Source organism: Aethalodelphis obliquidens, unplaced genomic scaffold (assembly GCF_003676395.1).
Source record: "Aethalodelphis obliquidens isolate GAN/ISIS:26980383/991018 unplaced genomic scaffold, ASM367639v1 scaffold9, whole genome shotgun sequence".
Taxonomy (NCBI): domain Eukaryota; kingdom Metazoa; phylum Chordata; class Mammalia; order Artiodactyla; family Delphinidae; genus Aethalodelphis; species Aethalodelphis obliquidens.
The window spans coordinates 40,781,526-40,803,175 of record NW_020837953.1 but is presented as its reverse complement, the minus strand read 5'-3'; the positions used below and the strand labels follow the sequence as shown (position 1 = coordinate 40,803,175).

General features: G+C 45.3%; 1 long non-coding RNA gene and 1 pseudogene across 4 annotated transcripts; both read right to left on the bottom strand.

Moving 5' to 3' along the window:
* Nucleotides 1-4,132: 4,132 nt before the first annotated feature.
* On the bottom strand, nucleotides 4,133-9,986 carry LOC113622161 (uncharacterized). 4 transcript variants are annotated; one of them, XR_003433429.1, is made up of 4 exons: nucleotides 9,128-9,986; nucleotides 7,878-8,071; nucleotides 5,712-5,842; nucleotides 4,133-4,181 (listed from the first exon to the last, which is right to left on the bottom strand). It is a non-coding gene; the product is annotated as an uncharacterized LOC113622161 (long non-coding RNA). The 4 variants fall into 4 exon arrangements; XR_003433430.1 differs by having other exon boundaries at nucleotides 7,878-7,959; XR_003433427.1 differs by lacking the exon at nucleotides 9,128-9,986 and having other exon boundaries at nucleotides 7,878-8,275.
* Nucleotides 9,987-13,288: 3,302 nt separating this feature from the next.
* Nucleotides 13,289-15,299, bottom strand: LOC113621467 (dehydrodolichyl diphosphate synthase complex subunit NUS1 pseudogene; annotated as a pseudogene).
* Between the last annotated feature and the right edge of the window lie 6,351 nt (nucleotides 15,300-21,650).

The following is a 21,650-nucleotide window of genomic DNA, read 5'->3' as shown; positions in this document are numbered from 1 at the left end:
AATCCTGGGGATCTTAATATGCAAATACTGAATTGATAGGTCAGAGATTCTGCAATTCTAATGAGCTCCCAGGTGACGTCAATGCAGCTGGTACCCAGACCACAATTTAAATAGCAAAGGTCTAGGGACTTTCCCGGCCGTCAGCGCGGCCGAAATAAGTAGCAAGGCTCTCTCCCTTTGCAATTTTCTCATTATCCATTAGGAAAGCTGTCCATATTGGATGTATTTTTTTTAAATCGATCTCCTCCACTTCATTTTTTTTTTTCAGTTTTACTTTTTGACCGCGCCCCGCGGCATCTTAGCTCCAATCAAACCCGCGCCCCCTGCAGTGGAAGCGCGGAGTCTTAACCACTAGACCACCAGGGAAGTCCCTATTGGATGTATTTTAATGGATTTCTTGGAGTTGTTGGATGAGTAGGTGAATGAAAGAACGAAATGCTTCTGTCTGTCCCAGGAAGAGCGTAAAGGGAAACAATGTCATTTCGTCCTTGCAATAACACTGTGAGGTTAGAAGGTTGTCCCCATTTTGCAAATGGGGGGTGGGGGCGTGTTCAGAGAGGGCGGGCAAATGGCAGAGTTATGGCTTGTTCTTTGGTCTGACTCCAAACGTAGTGCCCGCTCCCTGGCACGGCTCGGTTCCCACTTCCCTCTCTCTCCTGCATCTCTGGAGCCGCCATTCAGCCTTGGATTTGGAAACACTTGCTAGCCCTAGACAGAAAAGGGGTTAAAGACACCTGAGCCCTAGGAGCCGCTCCCACAGACATGAAAATTTATGTGACAAAGATGTTCCCTGCAGCAGCCTTTATAACAGAGGAGAACTAGAAATTCCATTGCACTCAGTGGAATTGCTAAAAGATGACTTAAAACTATAGAAACTGCCTTCCTGTTAGCTTGTATCACTTGTTATCTCCTTCTTGGCTTTCATTACTACTTCTTGTTTGTTTCTTGTCTATGTCTGTTTCATCCACTAGAATGTAAATTATTTGAAAACAAGAACATTGTTGGGTCCCTAACTTCTGAGCAGGGGTTCAATAAATGTGGAATGAATGAACCTAAGCATTTTGCAATAGCAAGTAAAGAAGCCATTGCAGAATGTTATGCACAAGATGATTCTTTTTTTTTTTTTAAATGTTTGAATGCAGGCAGAGAAAAATCTCTAAGACCATATATTAATTATCTTGGGGATTGGGACTGGGGATTAGGTGTGGGTGATCCTCATTTTCCATTGTTTCATTCTGACTTTTTTTTACTACAAACATGAATTTCTTTAGTAATAATAAAAATAAATGTTTTTAAAAGAATAATCATTCAGACTTCTTTCTATGTACGCAAGCATGGATGTATGAGGGTGTTTATTCCAGCACTATTTATACTGGCAAAAAAATGGAAATTATCATTTGCCCACTTTAAGATATATATTGTTTTAATTTTTTACAATGAATATTGTAATGGACTGAATGTTTGTGTTCCCTCAAAATTCATGTGTTGAAATCCTAATCCCAAGGTGATGATATTAGGAGGTGGGGCCTTTAGGAGCCCTCATGAATGAGATTAGCGTCCTTATAAAAGAGACCCCAGAGATATCCCTCACCCCTTCCACCATGTCAGGATACAGCAAAAAGATGGCCATCTATGAAGGAGGAAGCAGGAACTCACCAGATACCAACTTTGCCAGTGCCTTGACCTTGAACTTCTCAGTCTTCAAAACCGTGACAAAATAAATTTCTGTTGTTTATAAGCCACCCAGTCTATGGTATTTTGTCATAGCAACCCCTATGGACCAACATGGACTTGCACAGTTGAAACAAAAATTAACAAGAGGGTGATGTATAGGCTGGTTGGCTTATAACCCAGAGAGCAGCCAGCCAGAGAGGCTCCCTGCCAGGCCACAGTGCAGGGGCCACTGCACCTGCCAAGCTTATGTTGTTCTTTCTTCTCCCACGTGTCATGTGAGCAGTAGAAATAGTATCTAGCAACTGTGACCACAAGTGGGGAATAGGGGACCTGCTTTACAGACCAAATGCCCAACTCTCTGCTGCTGTCTCCTTAGGGACAAAGGTCAAAAGCCCTGCTGAGGGCTTCCCTGGTGGCGCAGTGGTTGAGAGTCCGCCTGCCGATGCAGGGGACACGGGTTCGTGCCCCAGTCCGGGAAGAACCCGCATGACATGGAGTGGCTGGGCGCGTGGGCCATGGCCGCTGAGCCTGCGCGTCCGGAGCCTGTGCTCCGCAACGGCAGACGCCACAACAGTGAGAGGCCCACGTACCACAAAAAAAAAAAAAAAAAAAAAGCCCTGCTGATGCCAGGGGCTTGTCCCTCGAATCAGTCCATTACCTCCCAACATCCAGGCTTGTCTCTGGAAGCTAGGTTTTCTCTCTCTGGCTCAGCCTTCATGGGCTACCAGCCCATAATGACCACACACTCAGGACAGCATAAACAAAACCCTTGGATGAGAGAGCTGGGCTATGTTCTTGGAGCAATCTGGGGAAATAATACTCAAGTCCAACGTCTGGCTCTGTTGGGAGATTTACTTGCCTCATTATTCATGGTAGTGAATCTCTCTTTTTTTAAAAAATATTTATTTCTTTATCTGGCTCTGCTGGGTCTTAGTTGTGGCATGCGGGATCTAGTTCCCTGATGTTGACCTAAAAAAAAATGTACAATGTGAAAGTTGCAAGTTATGTTTTATTTGGGGCAAAATGAGGACGGTAGCCCAGGAGACCTCGTTTCAGATAGCTCTGAGAAACTGCTTGGAGGAGGTGAGGCGGGAGCCAGGTTGTATAGAAGTTTCATAACAAATTCTTCTAGCCCCTTAAATATCTTTTAAAATTGGGGTAAATAGAACAGACTTGTTTGGCTTTTAATTCTGGGGACCAGTAGGGGGTCCCTTTTGGCCCATTTAACCTTAGGTAGGTAGTGTAGTAATATCAAAACTTTGTGTTTTAATCACATAAATGTCCATTTTATTTATCCAATTTTAAATAACCATCTAAAGACTTCTTTATTCATTTGACATAATTCCTTTAAAATTTCTACCTTATTGGAAATAGTATCTAGACTTTCCTTACAGGATTTTTCATGTTAATATTAATTATTCTAATGCTTTTATTAGCATCTGTGAGACCCACTGAGGGAAAGTATAGACCACAAATGAAGCTTCCCAAACCAGTTTTTCTTACTTGTTTTAAGTTAAAGAAGTTCTTAGGTTAATAATCTGATATATTTCTTTCTTCCACCTTTAATTTGATTTTTTTGTTTGTTTTTATAGGTACCAATAAAACAACTGTTTATAATGAGAGTGCTAGATTGACCAATTTGTTAGTTTCTCCAACTTTAAAAGGATCCGTCGGGCTTCCCTGGTGGCGCAGTGGTTGAGAGTCCGCTTGCCGATGCAGGGGACGTGGGTTTGTGCCCCGGTCCGGGAAGATCCCACATGCCGCGGAGCGGCTGGGCCCGTGAGCCATGGCCGCTGAGCCTGCGCGTCCGGAGCCTGTGCTCCGCAACGGGAGAGGCCACAGCAGTGAGAGGCCTGCGTACCGCAAAAAAAAAAAAAAAAAAAAAAAGGATCCATCATTTGGCCATTCATAAAGTATATACATTTATAGTGATTCAAACCATTAAGATGCAAAGGCTTCCCCATAAGAGAGCAGGGGAGGATGTAACCTAAGTAAGATCTGGAGAGTTTACTCTCAAAAATAGTATGGCAGAGGTCAAATTTTCAAAACACGTACATACACACATAGACATACATGGAACGTCTTAGGAAGATCAGGTAGGACATTTACCTCTCAAAGACACAGAAAGAGAAATGCAAGTTTCCCCCAGAAGGCTTTTGTTTAAAGTCAGAATTCTGAAAAAATATTTTTATCAAGCGAGCTTCTTTTTTAATAAATTTATTTATTTATTTTTGGCTGCATTGGGTCTTCATTGCTGCACGCCGGCTTTCTCTGGTTGTGGCGAGCGGGGGCTACTCTTCGTTGTGGTGTGTGGGCTTCTCATTTCGGTGGCTTCTCTTGTTGCAGAGCACGGGCTCTAGGCGCACGGACTTCAATAGTTGTGGCACGTGGGCTCAGTAGTTGTGGCTCGCGGGCTCTAGAGCGCAGGCTCAGTAGTTGTGGTGCACGGGCTTACTTGCTCCGCGGCATGTGGGATCTTCCCGGACCAGGGCTTGAATCCATGTCCCCTGCATTGGCAGGTGGATTCTTAACCACTGAGCCACCAGGGAAGCCCAAGCCAGCTTTTTAACCTTAATTTAACTGTGTATGCAATAAAAGAGCCTCCTCATTCTTAGGGTGAGATTTCCTTTAATTTCCAGTTAAGTAAATACTAATTGTTATAGATCTGAAAACCCAGGCATGTAGGTCCAGACGGTTAACTCAAATTCCTTAGCAAATCCCAATGGATTCTGACTTAGATCAGGAAATTCCTTAGCCAAGGCTCTAAGTTCTGCTTGGGTCCAGGGTGTGTACGTAAGCAGAGAGGATGGTTCACTTCTCCCTGCAATAGGCTTCTCCTTAAAGGGAGCTATAATCACTTCTGATTTTTTATCCTCCTTTGCTGGGGAAGAGGGAACAGCAGGAGACAGAAGAGTTGGAAGAGAAAAAAAAATGGCATCTGGGTCAGGCAATTCTGATAGAAGAGGACATGTGGGAGGAGCAGAGGGACAGACAGAGTCAGAGACAGGGTGCTAGCGGCCTTTTTTAGTTCTGATATAGTTTCAAAAAGTTACTCTACCATTTTCTCTTTTAGAAGCTTCTAGGTACCAATCAATGGAAGCATTCATTCAGTCTGTTTGATCTTACGGCCGGCTTTTTTTTAACTGTGTGCACAACTATAGCAATTTGGGACTATCAGAAGAACCCCAATTTGGCTATTTTAGGTTGAGATCTCCTGTAGCATAATTTCTGCAATTAACTAGGTACTTGCAAGTCTGAGCTCCATACAGTGTTGTACATGAATCCGGCTGGGGTCTTAGTTGGAGGTTGCTTTTCTGACACCCTCGTTTTTGTGTTTGAGAGATTCTAGTTCCCTTTTAAGTTGAATTTGTCAGGGATAAAATTTACTAGTGAAATTGTGTGGTGGCCAGCGTGCTGCTTGTGAGCTTAACTCCTCTAGGCGTAACCCTAGAGTAGTTTCAGCCCCCTTATGTGTCTCAGTTTTTCCCTTCAGTGGTCTAAGACTACCGTGGGTGCTCAGATCGCTGAATGGCCAATTTTTATCTGTGACCCCTGGACAAGTAAGTGTTTTGATTAATGAGTGGGTTTCCCTATGGGACCGCTGCACGGTATGAGACCTTTGCCTCCATCACTCCTGTAAATTTATCAGTCTCCTGAGAAAGCCGTAACTGGCCGGGAGGAGTCTTGTCCCTTTTCTTTGGAGTAACACTCTCATGTAATATCTTCACTTTTATCCCGACAAATTCTATTAAGGCAGCTGAACTGAGGAAAAGCGTCAGATCAACCTCTTACCTAACCACTCAGCCAGGACCACTCAGTCTCCTACAACTGAGCAAACCCTGGTATCTTTCAGCCAGGCCCCCCCCAGTATCTTTCACCTGGGTGGCTTTTTGCCTGGTATCTTTCAACCAAGCCCCGCCCCCTCCCCCCACACAGTATCTTTCAACCGATTGGGAGCAGTTACCTTCTATACACCACCAAATAAAACTCAGGATCATCAACCAACACAGGAGATCCGAGAACCAGGAGAGACTTACCCAAATTCATCTGGACTCTCCAAGGAGGCAGACGAGTGCCAGGGGCCTCTGCTGGTACCAAGGCTCCAGTTCCTCGTAGAGTTCAGGTGAAGGAGAGAAGTCCACTCCGGATCCCTTCGTGGTCGCCGTGACTGTTGACAAAAAGAAAAAAAGCACAATGTGAGAGTTGCAAGTTGTTTTATTTGAGGCAAAATGAGGACTGTAGCCCAGGAGACAGCATTTCAGATAGCTCTGAGAAACTGCTACAAGGAGGTGACGGGGAGAGCCAGGTTATATAGAAGTTTTATAACAAAAAGCAGGTAGTCTGAATATCAAAAGATTATTGTTAATAAAGAAAACCAGATATCTCAAGTTAAGGAATTTAGCAGTTTTCTATGTATGGGGACATGCAAGAGTCTGGGCTCACTGAAATCATTCCATTGATATGCACCTCAGCTAGTTGGGCCAGTATCCCATGTTTTCACATCCTGAGTTTCCACAGGGCTGCAGTCTGATGGCTGCTAGATGGCAGGTGTTCTTTTTTTTTTAATTTAATTTATTTTTTTTTAAAGACCCAAGCTCCCCGATGGCTTTTGGGGGAAGGGTTTTTCTTTGAATTTAATTTATTTGTTTGTTTATTTATTTATTTTTGGCTGCGTTGGGTCTTGTTGCTGTTTGCAGGGTTTCTCTAGTTGGGCCGAGTGGGGGCTACTCTTTGTTGCGTTGCACAGGTGGCTTCTCATTGCTGTGGCTTCTCTTGTTGCAGAGTACAGGCTTCAGGTGCGCGGGCTTCAGTAGTTGTGGTGCATGGGCTCAGCAGTTGTGGCTCATGGACTCTAGAGCGCAGGCTTAGGTGTTGTGGCGCACAGGCTTAGTTGCTCCACAGCATATGGGATCTTCCCGGACCAGAGATCAAACCGTGTCCCCTGCACTGGCAGGTAGATTCTTAAACACTGCACCACCAGGGAAGTCCCGCATGTATTCTTTTCAGCCCTGGGCTTCCTCAGGGCTTACCGGCTCACATTGGAGGGCTGCAATCATTGACGACTGTGAATCCTTTCTTTAAATATTCCATTTATCACTGACCCAGGCCCCCTGTAGTGCAAGCATGGAATCCTAACCACTGGACCACCAGCAAATTCCCAACCTCTCTTTGATAATGATCTCCCAGACAAATATTAACTCAGCCGTGGATAGAATGTTAGGAATACTTCTTGCCTTCAAAGACCTGACAATGTATAATTACAAGTTCAAAAGAGATAAGTACCTGCAATTTAGGGTTCTGTAGAGACCAAGAGGGCCCTAAATGCTTCCATTCTGGGTGGCTCCCAGTTCATTACCCAATGAAGGGATGCTGAAATAGGTTTACAAAAATTATAGTACGTTCTAAATGTTTACATTAAACAAAATTTAAAAAAAAGTTTTATTTTATTTTTGGCTGCCTTGGGTCTTCATTGCTGCATGCAGGCATTCTCTAGTTGTGGTGAGCAGGGGCTACCCTTCGTTGTGGTGTGTGGGCTTCTCATTGTGGTGGCTTCTCTTGTTGCGGAGCACGGGCTCTAGGTGCGCGGGCTTCAGTAGTTGTGGCACACGGGCTCAGTAGTTGTGGCTCGCGGGCTCTAGAGCACAGGCTCAGTAGGTGCGGCATGCAGGCCCTAGAGTGCTCGGGCTTCAGTAGTTGTGGCGCATGGGCTTAATTGCTCCACGGCATGTGGGATCCTCCTGGACCAGGGATCAAACCGTGTCTCCTGCATTGGCAGGTGGATTCTTAACCACTGTGCCACCAGGGAAGTCCTAAGCAAACTCTTTTATTTTTTTTATTTTTATTTTTTAACATCTTTATTGGGGTATAATTGCTTTACAATGGTGTGTTAGTTTCTGCTTTATAACAAAGTGAATCAGTTATACATATACATATGTTCCCATATCTCTCCCCTCTTGCATCTCCCTCCCTCCCACCCTCCCTATTCCACCCCTCCAGGCGATCACACAGCACCGAGCTGATATCCCTGTGCCATGCAGCTGCTTCCCACTAGCTATCTACCTTACATTTGTTAGTGTATATATGTCCATGCCTCTCTCTCGCCCTGTCACAGCTCACCCTTCCAGCAAACTCTTTTAAAACACACATATATCACAATGCAATTATGCTAGTCACAAGATTATGGGAATTATAAAAATACTCACGCACAAGAGGCCACAGGCTGCGCGGCCAGGTAATGGGACAGAAGTTCATAGTTGTCTGATGGATATCTTCTTTCACTCCTGCCTGGGAATATCAGCCACAGTAGAGAATGTTTGGTGCCTCCCCCTGAATGGCCGTTCTCTGTCACATCACACACCTGGTTTTCATCTCCACACTTACCTCCATCAGATATAGTCTTATTGGCAAAACAAACAAACAAACAAAAACATGGAGACTTTCCTGGTGGTCCAGCGGTTAAGACTCTGCGCTCCCAATGCAGGGGACTCAGGTTCGATCCCTGCTCGGGGAACTAAGATCCCGCAAGTCCCCGGGATGGCCAAAAAAAAAAAAAAAAGTCTCATTTGTTTCCTGATTTGCTGAATGCCCCCTTTAGAATAAGAGTGCCACAAGACAGAGATCTCTGTCCACTTCACCCCTGACTGGCACATGGTAGGCACTCCGTAAATTTTGGTTAAATGAATGGATATATGATATCCTCATTTATAAGAACTCATTTATGTTCACATAAATGAGGCTACCCCCACACACACACAGTTGGATTTAGTGATAAGAGAGACTAAATTCCCTAGGGCATGATATTTCCCGGGGCAGATTAGTAGATCAATGGTGTCCCTGGCCCCTGGCCCCCTATGAATTCAGGGAGGTGATATTTGAGCTGGATTTAGGGTGATGAGTGTGGTGGGGATTTGTGGGGAAATCCATCTGCCCTTCTCTCTGAAGGACATTATGAGAGAAAAGGCTGTTCAAGAGACTATTGCTAAGTGAAAAAGCAAGGTTCAGAAGTGTTTCTCTAAAATGATCCCATTTTTGCAAAAATCAATAATGTTACTACTTATAGAAAAGGTTGAGGAATACACACCACGTTGTTGATGGTCTTGACTCTGCAGAAGAGAGCATTTTAGGGAGATTTTACTTCTCTTTTTTTTTTTTTTTTTTTTTTTTGCGATACGCGGTCCTCTCACTGCTGTGGCCTCTCCCGTTGCAGCTCCGGACGCGCAGGCTCAGCGGCCATGGCTCACAGGCCCAGCTGCTCCGCGGCATGTGGGATCTTCCCAGACTGGGGCACGAACCCGTGTCCTCTGCATCGGCAGGCGGACTCTCAATCACTGCGCCACCAGGGAAGCCCGATTTTACTTGTCTTGCTTTGGGTTTATATAGTGCTTAAATTTTATGTATTATGTCATGCATATTTGTTATCAGTAAAAAAAAAAAAGATAAAAAATAACCTTACATTGAATTGTCTTACAATGTTTCATATGCTTTCCTTTTTCCTTTCTTCATAGAGACTTGTTTTGTTTTCAGATGAGTCAAGATGATCAATTACAGGAATGCTCCCAGGAGCCTTTGAATTATGCAGCGTTCATTTGTCTTCAAGCAGAATGCCCCCAGACTGCAGGACTTTGAGTTGATTTTAGGATGTACAAAAGAAAACATATATCAAGAAGCATAATAAACTGTGAACTTGCTGCTCAATTTAGGAATTAGAACATTACTGATAATGTGTCCTTCTCTGTCCCATCCCCTGAGTCCCCACCAGAGGAAACCACTATTCTAAATTTTGTATTCAGGGAATTCTCTGGCAGTCCAGTGGTTAGGACTGTGCGTTTCCGCTGCTGGGGCCCTGGGTCTGATCCCTGATCAGGAAACTAATTCCCACAAGCTGCAGCGTGGCCAATAATTAAATAAATAAATTTTGTGTTCAATATTCTTCTCTTTTTATTGTTACTCCCTTTTAAAAAATAATTTTTGGCCTCTCACCTTCTGAGATGACCCAAACTCTGTCTGTGGAGTGTGTTTTTCCCAAGGCTGTTCTCGCCTTTTGAGATGGACTGAATTCTGTCTATGGAATGTGTATCTCTCTAAATAAATCCACTTCTTACCTAAGGAAAGTTTTTTAAATATAAAATACAACATAATTTTTATGATAAATGCATACATCTTTGATCAATGTATTTGTAAAAATTCATCAAGCTGTATAACTACAACCTGTGTACTTTCCTATCTGTATGTATGAACATCCATCAAAAGTTAACAATAAAAAGAGGACGGGGGGGCTTCCCTGGTGGTGTAGTGGTTGGGAGTCCGCCTGCCGATGCAGGGGACGCGGGTTCGTGCCCCGTCCGGGAGGATCCCACGTGCCGCGGAGAGGCTGAGCCCGTGAGCCATGGCCGCTGAGCCTGTGCGTCCGGAGCCTGTGCTCTGCAACGGGAGAGGCCGCGGCGGTGAGAGGCCCGCGTATCACAAAAAAAAAGAAAAAAAAAAAGAGGGCAGGTGCTCAGATAGTTCTGCCCTAAGACCAATGTAGGAGGAACCCCTGCCCTGGGCTCTGCTTTAGAAGACCCTGCTTAGTGGCAAGTCCCCAGAGCCCAAGGGATGAGCCCACCCAAAGCCCGTGGCCCAACCTCTCCACCTTGTTCCAGGGGGACTCTGAAATTTCTGGCCCCTATACTCTGAGTCAACTTCCCAAGCCTTCCCGGGACTCTTCCTGAGTCCATTCTTCTGAATATTGACTGTCTTGCTGGTGTGTGGGCCCCTAAGCCAGAGGAGCAGCCAAGGGCTCTTTTTTTTTCTTTCTTTAAAGAATGTCACGGGGCTTCCCTGGTGGCGCAGTGGTTGAGAGTCCACCGAGTCCGCCTGCCGATGGAGGGGACACGGGTTCGTGCCCCAGTCCGGGAAGATCCCACATGCCGCGGAGCGGCTAGGCCCATGAGCCATGGCCGCTGAGCCTGCGCGTCCGGAGCCTGTGCTCCGCAACGGGAGAGGCCACAACAGTGAGAGGCCCGCGTACCGCTAAATAAATAAATAAATAAATAAAGTGCCAAAGAAACATAAATGATTATTTAAAAAAAAAAAAAAAGAACGTCACGGATGATTTCTCCAGAGGGTTCTTCCTTTTCTTTCCTTTTTTAAATTTTTTAAATTTATTTTTTGGCTGCGTTGGGTCTTCGTTGCTGCGCACAGGCTTCTCAAGTTGCGGCGGGGGGGGCTACTCTTCGTTGCTGTGCGCGGGCTTCTCATTGCGGTGGCTTCTCTTGTTGTGGAGCACGCGCTCGAGGCACGCGGGCTTCAGTAGTTGTGGCGCGTTGGCAGGCTGGTTCTTAAACACTGCGCCCACCAGGGAAGTCCAGGGCTCTCTTTGTAGGAAGCGTGACTAGCTCCTAGACGCGGAGGCTGGCGTGCCCACACCTGTGTGCATGAGGCTCTAGGTGCGGAAGAGCAGTAGAGGTGGGAAGAGGAGAAAGGGGGAAAGGCTGCAGGCCAAGAGCCGACTCTCCTCCAAATGCCACCTCTAGTTTGGAACTCCAAAGAATCAAAGAACTGTACATTTAAACCTGGACTTCCAAGCTATTATAAAGTTGTGTTTGTCAAGATGGGAGAATAGAAAAATATTTGACTTAACAGTTTGTTTGCTTGAATTTTAAGTATTGAGACTCAGGTGTATGAATCTCCAGTGGTACTCTAGTTCCAGGTCCTGCAAATGTTAGGGATGAGGCTGTGCCCGGGGCCCACTCCCAGAGGGGATGTGGCCCAAGGATTTCTTTTTTCTTTCTTTCTTTTTTTTTTTTTGTGGTATGCTGACCTCTCACTGTTGTGGCCCCTCCCGTTGTGGAGCACAGGCTCCAGACGCGCAGGCTCAGCGGCCATGGCTCATGGGCCCAGCCGCTCCGCGGCACGTGGGATCTTCCCGGACCAGGGCACGAACCCGTGTCCCCTGCATCGGCAGGTGGACTCTCAACCACTGCGCCACCAGGGAAGCCTCTGAGGATTTCTTAAAAGCCCCTCAGGTGATTCTCATGTGTAGCCAGAGTTGAGAACGTCTGTTTTAAGATATCTTTTGATTAGTGTTTTTTTTTTTTTTTTTTGGCTGCATTGGGTCTTTGTTGCTGTGCGCGGGCTTTCTCTAGTTGCTGTGAGCGGGGTCTAGGTTATTTTTCATACCTAATATTTAAACTAATTCATTCTTTTTTTTTTGGCTGCGTCGCCCAGCTTTCGGGATCTTAGTTCCTAACCGTCAGAGAATTCCCTAAACTACTCCATTCTAAATGTACACTTTCAGGGGGAGTTCCCTGGTGATCCAGTGGTTAGGACTTGGCACTTTCACTGCAGTGGGCCTGGGTTCGATCCCTGGTCAGGGAACTAAGATCCTGCAAGCCGTAATGAGGGAAGAAATATTAAACACCTATCAAAAAATAATTTATTCATTTAAAAAACAACAGAATCGGGCTTCCCTGGTGGCGCAGTGGTTGAGAGTCCGCCTGCCGATGCAGCGGACACGGGTTCGTGCCCCGGTCCAGGAAGATCCCACATGCCGCGGAGCGGCTGGGCCCGTGAGCCATGGCCGCTGAGCCTGCGCGTCCGGAGCCTGTGCTCCGCAACGTGAGAGGCCACAACAGTGAGAGGCCCACGTACCGCAAAAAAAAAAAACCAGAATCAGTGAACATGCAAAATTAAATTACTTTTGTAGACTTTGGTAATATTTTATTACCTACACAGACCTCAATCTTACTTAAAGATCTTTTTATGCAAAGTCACCATCAGGATTTACTGAGTAAAAATCGTGGGTATTCACATGGCCCTAAATGTCCTATTCCAAAGAGGAACAGGTGACTTTTGAGGAAAAGAACTGCCTTGGTAACCTCCCTCAAATACTTATTTTAAATGAGCATAGTTAATGGAAATATTTTGTAAACCACCTTTGGGTACTACAGAGCACAAGGCCCACCAAACAGAAAAGGAAATCAAAACTTTCTTTCCTTATTCAGGAAACTTTCCACCTTTACTTTTAAGATTACAAGCTTTTCACCTTTTTTTGACTGCTTCATGCAATTTTTAAATTTTTTAAAATTCTGCATTTCGGTGTTGTAAGAGTTCTTTTTCAAATGATCTTCAGAACACAGACAACAGAGCAACACTTTCAAGTCATATTGTTTGACAGTGATGAAGAGATGAAAATGGACGGATGTCCGAAAAGAGGTATTCCCTCTGCTCCAAAGGTGAGCAAACTTTTAACATGTGAGCAACACAGAACTCCATTCCTCTGGTGATCCCTCAAACTCAGAATGCTTCCATTTAATAAGTCGATATATTATTCTTTTTTAAAATTTTATTTATTTATTTTTGGCTGCGTTGGGTCTTCATTGCGTGCGGGCTTTCTCTAGTTGTGGCGAGTGGGGGCTACTCTTCGTTGCAGTGCGCGGGCTTCTCATTGTGGTGGCTTCTCTTGCTGCGGAGCACGGGCTCTAGGCACACGGGCTTCAGTAGTTGTGGCGCACAGGCTCAGTAGTTGTGGCTCATGTGCTTAGTTGCTCCGCGGCATGTGGGATCTTCCTGGACCAGGGCTCGAACCCGTGTCGCCTGCATTGGCAGGCGGATTCTTAACTACTGCGCCACCATGGAAATCCCTGATATATTATTCTTAAAAATTAAAGTTGGATCACTAGGAAAGACTGAACAAAAGTTATTCCCCTTCCCCCCAAAACGGCAACAAAACAGCTTTAATCACCTCCTTCTCTCCCCACAAAAACAGGGAAGTAGTTGGGGTTGAAGCCTTTAAATCTGAAATTTCAGCTCCTAAAACATTGCTGGTCTTTGCTCAGAAGTGCAAGTCCACATATTTTCTTCTCCAATATTTCCCCCATTTTTAAGTTTATTTCCATACATGCATGCATGCACACACCCACACATACTCACTCACACGTGCTCTTAGTCTCAAGTGAGACATTTTTTTTGTGTCTGTTGATAAATTATGAGGATTATGAACTAGGTGTGTACAGGATTTCAGAGGTGCTTTGTCAACATGAGTCACTTGAGTCCTTTTCTCCAAAAGCCTGAAATCAAATTACACAGCTGAAACTGTTAGGTGTCCTTTTGGGGGGCTCCGAAGAGCTCTGGTCCTTTATGTCTCAGCACAGAAAGAATTCAGTGAGAGGCAAAGTGATAGATAAGAAGTGATTTATTAGAATAGGATGCTATGAGGCTTATAAGCGGGCAAGCGAGAGGATGCTGCCCGGGAGAACTTAGTGGGCTACACTTTTATAATCAAAGGAAAAGTGGGGAGGAGGAAAAGACCACCTTCTGCCTCATTGTTGGGTAGATGTCATGCTTCCATCATTAGCTCCTCCTCCAAGTTGGGCAAGGGAGTTTTCTTGTCCCTACATGGTCAAGCTAGGGCTGTCATGGCACTATGGAAAAATTATCTTAGGTTTTAGTATAATGAGGGTCTTTCACTTTGAAATGTCACCTTTCCATAAATTATTATTTTTAATGTGTGCAGAGAGCATGTCCTAGGGGTCACTAACTTACTGAGCTCACTGGGCAGGATGTGGGTCTCATGCCACCATTATTTTATTGTTTTGGGGCATGTCTCGTGCTTCTGTTGCATAGTTTTGTTGCTAAGCAAGCCTGCTTGGTTTCGTGCATAAGCAAACCTGCTTTCTTGAGTGATCATTAACTTAGGGGGGGTCTCCCATACTTTTTTCTTTACTTACAATCCCCTAGTGGGATTGACTATTTAATTACCTAAATTTGTCCCTTTATTCTGTCCCTATCACAACCAAGGATCACTACTTTCCCAGATGCTGTTCACAGGCTGCATATTGACGAAGGGCAGAGAAAAAGTCCTCATAACTGATGTTTAGGTGGGAAGGCAAAGAGACAATCTCTGTCAGGCTGATGTGCCAGGGCAGAAAGCCTAGTGCGCTGTCCTCAGGACTAAACTTCAGTATTAAATCAGGACCATGGGCACCATTCGAACTAAATAAACGGTCTGATATATCTACATCCAAATCTGTGGATTTCTTTTGCTGCTGGGCTACTGACTGGCAAAAGTCTTGAGCAGCTCTCACCATATCTGCTTTTGCATCTTCTGGGGACAGCACCTTGACTGCCGAATGGCGATCTTCGTCATTACGATTTGCAAATTCTGGTGAGTATTTGGAACCATCTATGTCCAGAAGTTCCTGCTGTTGTTTTAAGATTTCATCCGTCAATCTGGAGTTATTTCTTTTGAAAATTCCTTTGTGGTCGTAGACGCTGATGTAAGAGGTGCCCACTGCCATACGTCACACCACGAGGCTTGCGATGTCGGAGAAGCTGGGCTCTGGCTCTTCAGAGATCCCTAGGTCTACGTGCACAGGCAGCTTCTTCAAGGAGCTGGCGTCCTCGTGCCATTGCAGCCACGGGTGGGCGGCGAGCGGGGCGGGCTCCCCGCGCGGATGCCTGTGGTCAAGGCTGTTCCCGCCGACAGTCGGGGGCTGGCGGAGCGCGAAGCCGAGCGGCGCTAGGACCGCGGCGGAGGCGGCGCAGCAGTAGCTCCGCCAGGGCCAGTTCCAGGTGCCGAACCGCAAGCGAAGCCGGGAGGTGAAAGTGCGGTGCAGGCCGAGCAGAGCCTGTAGCCCCGTCATAGTCTCGTGGCGCCCGGGCGTCCTCTCCTCCCCCTCCCCCAGCCGCGGCCAGACCGCTTCTTATCCGGCTATCGCCCCGCATTCCCCGCCCCCCGCCCCCGAACCCCTTTTTATACACTTTTTTTTCCGAACCCCTTTCTGCTGCGAGCACTTCACCTCGCCTCCGCCGCTAGCTCCCTCCAACACCAGACTGTTTGAACCACGCAGACCTGAGTTTGCACACTGGCTCTGCCAGCCTAACGGCTTACTTTGAGTCCCAGTTTCGTCCTTTATAAAGTTAGGATAATGCTGCCTCCATCACACAGTTGTAATGAGCCGAAGTATTGGAAAGGGCTTTGTAAACTTTAAAGCTCCTACCAAATGTTAGCCCTATGGGTAAGATGTCCGTCTAACCTTCTGGATGACCGTCATCCCAAAAGATTACTCTCCATAGTCTTTCCTAAGCAAGAAGAAAAGAGATTTTTGAGAGTAAGTTTTGTAATTCACTTACCCTAACACCATTGGGCAAGAGCTGAATCACAACATGTGAATTACAGCCTGGACGAACGCTTGCTAGAAACATTCTCCAACATTTTTAGCTAAAAAGTTGTTCATTCCTCAGTGTTCTCCCTCTTTTGCATCCCACACCCATTCAAGGACTGACTCAGTCGTAAGGCAGAAGTAGCATGAATTCAGCTGCAACTTTGTATTTAACATCTTCTTATATTCTTACACTGAGCCAAACTTCTTTAGGTAAGAAGAGCCCGGGAACTGGAGGTCTTCAAGAAACCGAATCAGAAGTTGCCAGAGATGTCGGGGATTCAGACATTAGGTGAGAGGTTGGACCAGATAAACACTAAGATCTCTTCCAACTGTAAAGGTCTACATGGAAGAGTTCCTGCCTCTAGAAGCATAGAATCTAATTAGGGAGATAAGACGCGAAGAACATGAAGGTGTTGTAGAAAAAAGGCCAAAATGAGTGACAATGAAGAAAATGCTATACGATCTCAGAGACCAGTGGGAGCTGGAGAGGGGTGCATTCTTTTTTTAAAAAAATTTATTTATTTTATTTATTTATTTTTGGCGGCATTGGGTTTTCGTTGTGGTGAGCAGGCTTCTCACTGTGGTGGCTTCTCTTGTTGCAGAGCACGGGCGCTAGGCGCGTGGGCTTCAGTACTTGTGTCATGCGGGCTCAGTAGTTGTGGCTCACAGGCTCAATAGTTGTGGCTCACTGGCTCTAGAGCACAGGCTCAGTAGTTGTGGCACACGGGCTTAGTTGCTCCGTGGAATGTGGGATCTTCCGGGACCAGGGATCGAACCCATGTTCCCTGCATTGGCAAGTGGATTCTCAACCACTGTGCCACGAGGGAAGCCAGGGGTGCATTCTTGCAGGTGAATCTTGAGGTGAAGCTGGAGGGGTTTGTTGGATTGGGAAGGGGAAAGGGAAGAGAAAAATACATTTGTAGCAAGTGGCAATGGATGATATTATCCAAGGTTGGAATTCAATTCAACAACCATTTACTGAGTGCATCTGTGGGGCAGATACAAACATAACTCAGTATTTTAGTCCTGAAGAAATTCTGAAATATCATCTTGGTGTCAGGTGAGTGACTTCCTCTTCAAACTGGTTGGTTCTGTGGACAACGGGGTAGGCTGTTCTTTGATCCAGGGCAGTGATCCACCGGAGTATGTGGAAACCTGACCCAAGGATGGTCCAACAGCATCAAGACAGGAGTGGGCTTCTGGGCTCCTTCCTCCATTTGCTCCTCCAGCCCTCTCAGCCCTTTTGCTATCAGTTGCCTACGTAAAATCCACTTCTATTTGAACTACCTAGACTATTTTCTGTTTTTCCTAACTGTTCTGATATAGCATTCGACAAACTGATAATTTAAAAAAACAAAATATGGGAATTCCCTGGCAGTCCAGTGGTTGGGACTCCAAGCTCTCATTGCTGAGGGCCCTGTTTAGGTCCCTGGTCGGGGAACTAGGATCCCGCGAGATGCGCAATGTGGCCAAAAAAATAAAAATAAATTAAAAAACGCATTGTATGGTGATAGAAGTAGTCACTGGGCACCCAGAAGAAGCCCTGGACCCACGTAAGGCACAAACACTCATTGGGAGAGCACTGAGATTGGTCTGGCTGGGGCAAGGATACTCTGGGAGGTGGCTAAGTCGAGAAGGAGAAGGCTGGAGAGATTCACTTCACTGAGTGCTTACTGCCAGACTTTCTTCTAGGCACTGGAGCTTACATTTCAGCGGGAGAGTAAACAAGAGATCGCAGATAGAAATAAGCACAAAGAACAATAACATAAGGGAAAGATATAGGGCAACGGTGTGGGAGTGTTCTTGATGGTCACAAAGGACCTAAGGAAGTGCTAGCTGAGATCTAGCGATTGACGTCAAGGAGACTTGTGTGTGCAAATCTAGATGAAGAGACAGCAAAGAGAACGTCCTGAGGCGGGAATAAGCATTGCGTATTTGAATTACCACTGCAAGGAATGGTGGCAAGTTTTCAGCTGGGTGAGGCGTGAGGGTTTAACCCCTCGAGGCGCTCCTTGGAACTGAGAGGTATGGTTTAATAAGTCAGCGAATGTGACTTGGGACAACTAAAGTTGGCAGGCTTGGATTACCTGTCACTCAAGGAAGGGTGGGTCCTTGGTCTGTAACTGCCAATCAGGTTGTGGAGATTTTAGGGCAGCCGCAGCAGCGGCAGCACTGCAGTTGAAGGAAGAGTACAGCCTGCTAGTCAGCGGGAGGCTAGAGGCAGCAGCTACCTGTCATCGCTACTTGCTTTCTGGAAACTGTTGGGATATCGTAGAGCTCACAAACTCTCATACATGTTCTTAGTTCTGTGGGGTACAGAGGATCTATTTTATTCTCATATTGTAGATGAGGAAACTTAGTGAAATGCCTTACCCTTTACCTAGTGAGCTACAGGTTAGGCTGAGACCCATTTATCCTGACCTCCAGAGGAGTGCTTGTTCCTTAAAGACGGTCATGTGAACTCCAAGATATTAGGGACTTTAAAAAGTGGATGTGTGGGGAGAAGCTGACTTCTGTCTCACCCCAACTCTATGTTTTCAGTTGTATCTTGACTCCCCACCTTCCATTTCCAGACCCACACAATGATGATTGTTAAATGTATTACTGCAAATGCAAGAATACAGCATTTGAATGTGAAACAAATCTGAAATCAATGAAACAGGTAACGTCCTGGAGCAGTGCTGTGCAGTAGAAACATGTCAGCCACGCATGTTACATTTTCTAGTAGCTCCTTTTTATAAATAAAAAGGGACAGAGTAAATTAATATCTTTAATTTAATTCAATATATCAAAAATATTTTTAAAACAATCAATATAAAATATTAATGAGACAGTTTAAATTCTAAGTCTTCAGAATCTGGTGTGCGTATTACACTTAAGGACATCTCAGTTTGGACTAGCCATATTTCAAGTACTCAATTCGACTTGTAGCTTGGACAGTCTTGGTCAGTGCAGTTCTAGAAGTAGAATTGCTAGTCTTTGAGGCTGACCAGTGTGAAGTTGGCAGACATCTTTTTGGGGACAAGATGTCTTCTAACATCCCTCATGTCACACGAAATAAGCATGTACTAGGCCATCCTTCAAGAAAAGGAAATGAAAAGGAACTATAAGCTAAGTCAACTTTTTAAATTGTAAAAGATTGTATTGGAAGGGCTCTCTGAGATGACCTAGTGCAGAAGTTGGCAAACTTCAGCCCTGGGCCATATCTGGCTCACTGCCTGCTTTATTTTTTAAATTTAATTAATTAATTAATTAATTAGGCTGTGTGGGTTCTTCGTTGCTGTGCGCGGTCTTTCTCTAGTTGTGGCGAGCGGAGCTACTCTTCGTTGTCATGCGCGGGCTTCTCATTGCAGTGTCTTCTCTTGTTGCGGAGGACAGGCTCTAGGCGCACCGGTGTCAGTAGTTGCGGCTCGTGGGCTCTAGAGTGCAGGTTCAGTAGTTGTGACGCACCGGCTTAGTTGCTCTACAGCATGTGGGATCTTCCCGGAGCAGGGCTTGAACCCGTGTCCCCTGCATTGGCCAGCGGATTCTTAACCACTGCGCCGCCAGGGAAGTCCCTGCCTGTTTTTTTTCTGTGGCCTGAGAGCTAAACAATGGTTTCTACATTTTTAAATGGTTAAAAAAAACTCAATGAAGAATAATGCTTCATGACGTGAATATTATATGAAATTCAAAATTCAGCGTCCATAAAATAAAGTTTTTTCAGAACACCTCCACCCTCATTTGCGTACATTTTGTCTACGGCTGCTTTTGAGCTACAACGACAGAGTTGCCACAATGACAAGTGACCCACCAAGCTCTTTTACAGGAAATGTTGGCTGACTCCTGCACTGACCAGTCGTTCCCATTCTATTGGTAGGGAATTGAGGCACAAAGAAATGACGGGCCTGAGATCACACAGTCCGCCAGTGGCTTAAATGAGAACTCAGCGGTGCCCTGTTAAGTGTTCTTTTCACCACACCATCACATAAAAGCAAAAGCTTCTCAGTTTATCATGATAATGTCTGCTCGGTCCTTTTACTTGCATATCTGCTTCTCACCCGCAGGCCTAACCTAGGTTTCAGTAGGGGCGGCTGCAATCTGCAACCTCGAGAGGGCAGCAATGGTTAAGGTGACTCCAGAGTGCAACCTCTTATCCAAGAAATAACCAAAAGAGAGTATATTGTCCCGACTTAAAAAAAAAAAAAAAGGAAAAAAGAAAGCAGGTCAAAAAGGGCCTGAGTTGCTTTTGATGATGACATGCATACATACTAGTGCAAATGTAAGGCATTTTCAGTTTTTTTTTTTTTTTTTTGGACAAATTGCCAAAGGTGAGTTCATGCTCAGAAAATCTCCACATCTAGCTGGAATTGAAAGAACAAAAGCCAAATCGGCAGCGAAACAAAGGTAGGCATTTAAGAGAAAAGCACCCACACATTAAAAAAAAAAAAATCTATTTTCTGAGTATTGGGGGAACATGGAGTGGAAATTAGTTCTCCTCGAGCCCTAGGGACAGTTTTAAGTAGGCGAGTGGAGCTGTGCTCATGACCCAGATTTGTCCTCGTTCTGAGTGGGCTGAAGAAGGGGTTCCATCTCTTCATTTGGGGGATGTCTAATCATAAAATGTGTCTAGTGAGGCTTACAGCCTAGTATCTATGAAGTATCATTAATATTTGCAGGGCTTCCCTGGTGGCGCAGTGGTTGAGAGTCCGCCTGCCGATGCAGGGGACACGGGTTCGTGCCCCGGTCCGGAAGATCCGCGGCTGGGCCCGTGAGCCATGGCCACTGAGCCTGCGCGTCCGGAGCCTGTGCTCTGCAACGGGAGAGGCCACAGCAGTGAGAGGCCCGCGTACCACAAAAAAAAGAAAAAAAAAAAAAAATTTGCAGTGGTATGTAAGATCCTTCATATTAAAAGGTGCCCTGTGCAAGATGCAAGATAGACTGGTGTTACTGTGAGGGCAGATATATTTTGTGGATGTCACCACTGTTGTTGTTTACTGAGGTGTCATGGGAAAAAAAAGTAGGTTAAGACCAGGTGGCACGGTCTTTCAACGTGACCTAGAACTGGGCCACAGGAACCTGTATAGGCAGACTATCACATCAGATGGTGTAGAGAAATCTCCCCAAGAATGCATAACTCCTCAGAGGCAGAATGGTTAGTTTCATGACACATAATCACGCCTGGAAGAAATCTGGTGGGGCTAATTAGAAACACACATATGGCACTCCCGACTTTACAGGGGAGGGGACTGAATTGTATTACTCAGCAAATATTTTCCTCAGCCTGAGCTTGACTTCTGAGATTTTCTGAGAACTGAGCATTTTTTCTAAGTAATCCTAAAAGGCCTGGTGCTGGGTAACAGCAGGAACTAGGCTGGTAGCCTAATTAAGCATCCCAATACTGCAATACTTAAAAACACTTATGGGAACCCCAATGAGTTCCTAATGTCTAATTCCTAAATTTAATCCTAAAGTGCTCCACTGAATCCTCTTGTATGACCTTGGTTAATTATGTAATATCTAATCACCAGAGATAACGATGAAAAATTGAAAATGATGGCATGAGCTGATTCACTCTCCTTGCAGGTATTCCATCAGGACCAACGATTAGGGCTTCTCCTAGGAATAAAACTTCAGCATATAGGGAATTGCTTTCAAACTCTAGCAATTAAGTGTATTACTTACTTTAGTCCCTGGAATGATAAGAAAATGGAAATGAACTGAACGGGATTTTTTTTTTTTTTTCAGTCACAACTCTGGTCCAAATCAGTCCTATAATGTGGGAAGACCATACAGAATTATCATGAAAATAGTCTGGTGTACTTGGAGTATGTTAAGAAATCCTCAGCA